Here is a 7,739-nt window from a genome sequence, read left to right on the forward strand (position 1 = left end):
CTGCAGCAAGGAATAGAAACGTACCAAAAAATATATAAAAGTATAAATTTATTTAAATATGTTGTACGGAAAAAGCCCCAAACAGTAGAGACTCAAGATATGAACTTGGTAAAAAACATAAGTCATACATGGCAAATAAAAACACAAGGTAGAACAAGTACATACATAGCATAACAGTACTGTAAGTATACAAATACTATGGGCGAAAAACACCCCTACGCGCTTCGACCTTTTAAAAGGAACGGTCTTCTTCAGGGAGTATTAGTTAGACGCTGCCATAGGTTCTGTAAAAAAGAAAATACATACAAAGAGAGATACATATAGATAAGTGGGACATAATAACAGAAGAACACAAAGAGGGCCCGCCACCCACAGCCATATAGGTAGATGGCAGGATGCGGGTAAACCTCCTACAAAAGTGGACTAGTGTAGAAAATCCCACTGCCACTCACCCAAGACGTCCAATGGAAGGCGTAGACCCGGACCAGATGAACCACTGCCGCACCATCAAACTCCCCCGGGGGGTACCAGAGGGGTGGAAAAAGGGGAGAGGAGCTCCCCTGGGTCAGTGTAGAAAAGGACTCCAAATTCAGGTGCACCACCAAGAGAGGTACCGCCCGGGCCTACGAGAGGTCACCAGATAGCGCGCCAAAGCCGCGCCCCGAGGCGGGCCTGGGGGGGGGGGCCGCAGGCAAAAAGGGGGGGAAGGAGGGCAAATCGAGGTGGGGAAGGAGCACAGGGAGGGGGGGCAACGGGGCCGGGGATGGCGGATAAGGCCAAGCAGGTGGGGACGAGCACACGCGCCTGGCTGAGTCACAGGGGGGCCCGACACCACCGTGTACACCGGGATGGGTAAGGTGGGGTGCGGGGGAGCGCTCCCCTCCTAAGGTTGCGGTGAAGACCCTGTAATGTAAATACACGTATATGTATAAGACTGGGAAACATGTCTAGAGAATAAAAATGGTAAATATATGAGTACACGCCAGGCTGAACAAGAAGCCTGATGTGTAGGCATGGAAATTGCGTGAGGGAGATGCACAGGGGAGAAAAAGAGATGTGGGAATGAGGGGAAACAACAAAACAACAATAGGACACAGAGTGAAAACAAACCAAAAATAATGAGCATGGTAAAAGTACATAAAACAAAACAAAGAAGGTGTGTAAGTGACTGAATGAATAACAATGAAGAATGCAGTGTGTGGTCTAGTGAGAAATGTGGAAGTGTATGTGAAAGGGATGTGGTAGAGCAGCAGTGTGAGGTGGGAAAGCAAAAGAAAAATGGAAAACAACAAGGGAAGAAGAGAAAAAGGATGAAAGGGGAACAGGAAATATGGGGAATGTTACAGGGAAAAAGAGAAGAAAAAGGAATACAAATGAAAATAAAAATAATAATAAAAATGCTGATAATAATCATGTGACTATAAGTGTATGAGTGATCTATGGGTGTGTGTGCATGTGAATGAAATTATGAAAACAAGTGAATAAGAGGAGGGTGGGAAAAGAAACTGCAAGGGAAAGGGGCTAGTATGGAAACAAATGAAAAGGTGAAAAAAATACCTGTGCTATCTGTAAAGCTCACAGAGGTAAGATGGTCAGATGGTAAAATGGTTGAAGCTGTAGCCTTCCTGTTAAGGAGGGATGTTGAGACACCTATTGAAGGAGGTGCTGACGTCTGTTGAAAAGTAAACGAAGTAGAAGAGTAAGATAATAATGGGGATACCGGGGTGGATGGCAGGTTTGCAGGAAATGGAAAAGAGAGCCAAGGCTCCCACTTACCTTCCTGCAGCCAAAATCTGTCATAACCACCAAACACAGTCGCCGTGGGATCTGGATTTGTCTCAATGAGGCTGGCTGCTTATATAAGGTATATCTTGAACAGGTGAGGGAGTGCACTCCCTCTAAACCTGTAGCAACCCCACCCTATGATGCAGTAGGGGGCGGGCCCGGATGGACCCAACCCTGCCCGGGAACCACACCCACCGCTGTGGCAGGTGTAAACATCGCCGAAGATCCCCCCCACCACACACACCCCCCCCACCCCACAGGGAAACCCCCCCATCCACGGGAACGCCACACCCACCCCCCCCACACGGCCAAACCCCCGCCCCCCACCGCTCACGCAGCAATACAGCGCGCCCAGGCCGCCATGAGGCGGCAAGTGGTGGCCTCCCCGGCGTTCCAGAAGGGACTGTTAGGTCCCCGGTGTACCAACTCCATCCTCCTCGTCCAAGGATGGCAATGCGCAGGCACGCAGGTGGTGTGAGCCGCGCGCGGTCACGCGAGGCGTCGACGCCATCGCGACCCCGCGCACTCGGCAAGGGCGCGTGCTGGCCGCTAGGGACCTGGGACGCCGCCGGCAGGCGCAGAAACTCCCCCCGGTGGCCTTCTTCCCGCTGGCCACTGGGGGGAGTTTCTACACAAGAACCGGGGCCAGCCCGGATATGTGCAGAGTCCCCGCCTGCCGTGAGGCCCAGGGAAGGAAAAATCTCCTGCTGGCTACCGAACCATGTGCACCCATGGAGCCCCCAGGGGAAAGATGATGATGGAAGGATGCGGATGTGGTGACGGTCCAGGCCCGGAATCCAAGAAATGGACGTCCATGGGGGGTGGTAAAAATCTGAAAAAATATTATTAAAGTATATGTTAAATGCAGATTGCTGTGCGATCATATTTGGGTAAATGCTCCGCATCAGAAACAGATGCAAAGTACATTTGTATCGTGTAAGAAATTAATATACCAAATGGACATATTAGTCTGAAACAAACAAAATAATGTATATAAGAACAGAACAAAGAAATGATAATAAAATCATAACTAAATTGGAGAGCTGAGCATATTGTAAATAAACATACACACTTGGAAAGGGGATCCAAAAGGGGAAAAAACCAACCATATACTGATGGAAACAAAAAACCTTCAAAGAACAAACCGGGGAGGACACAGGACGCAAACATGTAGGATGAGAGGTAGGTCGCCATACAAGGCGGCCATAACTCTCCTGCGTCCTAGATTAAGTCGGTTTTCCCGGATGTAAACCCCTTTCGGGGAGGGAGCAAAAGAGATGGATTCGTTCAGGCCTGGGTACACCGTGGCATGGAGTATGAAAATCCACCTTTGCTCACACTGGGGGAGGGCTTTGTTCCAATCGCCGCCCCTGATCGGTATATGAACTCGATCAATGGCGGCGAAGGTGGTTTTAGGCATTTTGTAATTGTGTTTAAAAACCACATGCCTGCCAAGGGGCAGGTATCGGTTTCCAGTTTGCATGTTAAATTCGTGCCTGGCTGCACGACGTCAAAATTCTTGTTTAGTCTTGCCAACGTAGATTGCTATGCATCCACATGACATTAGGTAGACAACTCCGCGGGTCTGGCAGTTAGCGAAATGGTGTGGAAAAAACATCACACCGTTGGGTAATGGGAAGGATTTCTCCTTACGCATGAGGGGACAATGCGAGTACTGGCCGCATGGAGAGGTTCCAAATGCGGGACAGTGTTTCTTTGTGGTGGCCCCTTTAAATTCGCTCTGCATGGGTCTAAAACTGGCTATACAGTGATTGAAAATGTTGCACAAGCCAAAACTCAGAGTGTGACCATCCCTACTCAGTCGGAGTCTATTGATTGATCTACTCCTGTCAAAGGCACAGACTGGAAAAACTTTTACCGATCAGAGGCTGCAGCCACTGTCAGAATGCAATACCCCGCTGAGGGGGGAAAGGGGGAATTCTTCATACACCTTGTTTGCGTGGATGGGGACATCTTTTTTTTCATTCAGCCCACTGGTTCAGTGAAAAAAAAAAAACAACAGGTGCCTAAGCCACGGTTTTATGTTCCCTGACTGCTCACCCCAATAATAAACACTACAGCCTGACAGGGGTGTACACATGCCACAGCCATGACATTTTTAACTCGTGCTGCAGAGGTTTTTTTCCTGTTGTTCTTAAAGCGGGGGACAAAATCCGGATATAAAGGTAAGTACAGAGCAAAAAAAATAAAAAAACTGCCAAAATGAAATGTACTTACTATTGTACTTTTTAATGTAAAACAAATTAGTTTTTAGGGTGAACCTCCACTTTAATCATATAATGCTGATTAAAAACAAACCCCTGATTTTTTTGTATGATGTGACCCTCATACTGAGTTTGGAGACCCTTGATGTACTGTATGTAATCAGATTGGTTCTTGCTGAAGCATGTGTACTGTATTTTAGGTTTTAAAGTCAACATAGACTGTAGGAAAAAACTGAACATCAACAAGCATACACGCAAGTTCATCCAACAAGCTATCAACGTAGCAGTGACTTAAGCGCCCTTTAGCATACTAAGTTTGGAGAAACCCAAGGTGACATCAGGTGATTGAGCTGTAGGAAATGAATAACTTTGTCTGTGCTGACCATAACAAATCTATAGCTTGTTAGTTAAAAACAACACTGCAGAGTTTACGTTTCCATGAGTAAAATGTAGACGACTGAGCCAGCACAACTGACAGCATAAATCCTACTCTTGTTACAGGAAAATGATTGCTTATGTAAACTTGGTGGCCTCTGTAGTGGTGAGGTAGTAAATGTATTGTACATGGTAAGGAAGACACATAGAGAATGTATTTTAAACATTGCTCTTAGTTCTCCCAGCAATTAAGGTTTTATATTTAAACATGAAGAATAAGATCTGTTTGTGATCAGAGGTCACTGAAATTTTCACCTTCATATTTACTCATTCACTAATTTGTCCATCTAAATTGTTTTTGCATTGTTTGTAAAGATATATAAAGATATTATTTGGTACACTGCTAATGGATCCCTTGCTTTTTTTTTTTATTCTAATGCCGCGTACACACGACCGTTTTTCATGACGAGAAAAATGCAATTTTTTAAATTGGTCATTAAAAACAATCGTGTGTAGGCTCCAGAGCATTTTTCTCGACGTGAAAAATGGGCATTAAAAATTTAGAACATGCTCTATTTTTTCTCGTCGTTTTTCACATAGTGAAAAGCGGTTGTGTATAGGCTTTAACGACGGGCAAAAAAACGTGCATGCTCAGAAGCAGGTTATGAGAAGGGAAATTTGCATAATCAGCCAAAAGGGTGTCGCCAAATGAATTGAACTTCCCCTTTATAGTGCCATCGTACGTCACCGCGCTTTGCTCGAGCATTTTTTTTTCACGATCGTGTGCATGCAAGCCAGGCTTGACAAGAATCACGTTGGGATAAACTTCGTTTTTTCCATGACATTAAAAACGGTCGGGTGTACGCGGTATAAATGTAATTTTTTTTTTCAAAAATGCATTTTACACCAAGGCCTCATACACACGATAGGTTAACCAGAGGACAACGGTCTGAAGGACTGTTTTCACAGGTCCAAACCGATCGTGTGTAGGCCCCATAGGTTATTTAACCTTAGGTTAAAAAAATGGCAACTTGCTTTAAAATTTAACCGATGGATTGCTAACCGATAGGTCAAAACCGATCATTAGTACGCACAACCATCGGTTAAAAATCCACGCATGCTCAGAATCAAGTCGACGCATGCTTGGAAGCATTGAACTTCGTTTTTTTCAGCACGTTGTTGTGTTTTACGTCACCGTGTTCTAACACAATAGTTTTTTTAACTGATGGTGTGGACAGATCATCAGTCAGCTTCATAGGTTAACCTAGGACAACGGTCCTTCAGACTGTTGTCCTCTGGTTAACCTATCGTGTGTACGAGGCCTTAAAGTGTTACTAAAGTGATTTTTTTTATTAAAATAACAGAAATGGTAAACTTACCTGCTTTGTGCGGTGGTATTGCACAGAGTGGCCCAGATCCTCCTTTCTGGGGTCCCCGGCAGCGATCTTGGCTCCTCCTGTTCTTCTTAGGGACTACCATAGCCAGATGCTGGCTATGGGGAGAGCGTAGTCCATCCCGACCTGCCGCGCTGCGTAGACTTACACAGCAGGACTTAAGCCCGCCCCCCACTTCCTCTCCATCGCATCTAATTGATGGCGGCAAAAGCCAATGGCGCATGCTGCTGCTTGAATGCTGTGTAAAGAGGAAATGAGGGGAGAATAGATGCAGTCGCGCACAGCGCTGATCTCTTCTCCCCTCTCTTGCCCTTCACACAGGGAAGGGAGGCACATAGAAATTGAAAGTGTTTTTTACCTTAATGCAAACAATGCATTAAAATACATTTGATAAAATATTATATATATATATATATATATATATATATATATATATATATATATATATATATATATATATATATATTAAATTTGATTTGATTTTTTATTTATTTTTAATTATCGATTTGTATCCACCCTGTCATGAATGCATGAACTTCTATGGCATCAATTGTGCATTAGTCATAAAGACAACCGTACAAGACACAATGTAAAGATTATATCCTAGCATTTAGCTTTGCCAGAGACTGACATTGTCAGCTGTTGCTTCCTGCAGAGTTAATCTGCTGAGCTGGACATATACGTTCTTCTGGACAGCACAACACAGAAAAATGCCTGTACCTCCTACACAATGAATCGGAAGTCTTCATATTCTCTCTGATCTTATAGCCCCGTAGAGGATGATCCCAGCAGAACTCCTTTTGATGTTTATTCCAGGCAGACAAAACAGCAACAGAGGGCAAATTATAACATTGCACACTACTGTACTTATGTGTGCTGGGAAGTGCAGGCTATTCTAATGAATGACAGGTGCTAGACTGCTATGTGATTGGTGGCTCCTACATTGGGTGTAGAGGCAACCAAAAAGCTTAGGGCCAGATTCACGTACAAGAGCGCCGGTGTAACGTAACCTGTTTACGATACACCGCCGCAAGTTTCCAGTTTTAGTGCCCGATCCACAAAGCACTTACCTGGAAACTTGCGGCGGTGTATCGTAAAGACGTCAGGCGCAAGGCGGGCCAATTCAAATGGGCGTGTGCCATTTAAATTAGGCGCGCTCCCGTGCCGGACCTACTGCGCATGCTCCGTTTCAGAATTTCCGCCGTGCTTTGCGCGCAGTGATGTCATTTTTTAGAACGGCGACGCGCGTAGCGTAATTCCATATTCCCGGACGGCTTATGCAAACGACGTTAATTTTTAAATTTCGACACGGGAACGACGGCCATACTTTATAAAGCAATACGATTGCTGTGTACAATTAGGGCAGGTCAAATAACGACTAACTTTGCGACGGGAAACTAGACTAGCGGCGACGTAGCGAATGCGAAAATCCGTCGTGGATCGCCGTAACTCCTAATTTGCATACCCGACGCTGGTTTACGACGCAAACTCCCCCCAGCGGCGGCCGCAGTACTGCATCCTAAGATCCGACAGTGTAAAACAATTACACCTGTCGGATCTTATGGATATCTATGGGTAACTGATTCTATGAATCAGTCGCATAGATAGAAACAGAGATACGACGTCGTATCTCTTTTGTGAATCTGGCCCTTAGTGCTTTTCTTAGTACTTAAAGCGGAGTTCCACCATTTAAAGGTCAGTAGCTACAAAAAGTGTAGCTGTTGACTTTTAATAATCAGACACTCATCTGTCCCACAGTCCAGCAATGCGGGTGCAGAAAGCTCCGCACCTCTCCCCCTCCTCTCCGAGGTGCCGGCATTCTAACTTCACAGCCTGGCACGCACTGTGCTTGGCTGAGCAATCTTCTGGTACCTGTGACGTGTTCCAGAAGATTGCAGGGAGGGAGGGGGGAGAGGTGAACTTCCTTCCAGTGCCGCAGAGCCAGGGAGGAAGTGGGAGC

General features: G+C 45.5%; 1 long non-coding RNA gene across 2 annotated transcripts; it reads right to left on the reverse strand.

The window, feature by feature from the left end:
* Positions 1 to 242: 242 nt before the first annotated feature.
* On the reverse strand, positions 243 to 1,838 carry LOC120939584. 2 transcript variants are annotated; one of them, XR_005749279.1, is made up of 3 exons: positions 1,777 to 1,838; positions 1,558 to 1,672; positions 243 to 284 (listed from the first exon to the last, which is right to left on the reverse strand). It is a non-coding gene; the product is annotated as an uncharacterized LOC120939584 (long non-coding RNA). The 2 variants fall into 2 exon arrangements; XR_005749278.1 differs by lacking the exon at positions 243 to 284 and adding an exon at positions 859 to 903.
* Positions 1,839 to 7,739: the final 5,901 nt, after the last annotated feature.

Source organism: Rana temporaria, chromosome 5, assembly GCF_905171775.1.
Source record: "Rana temporaria chromosome 5, aRanTem1.1, whole genome shotgun sequence".
NCBI classification, from domain to species: Eukaryota; Metazoa; Chordata; class Amphibia; order Anura; family Ranidae; genus Rana; species Rana temporaria.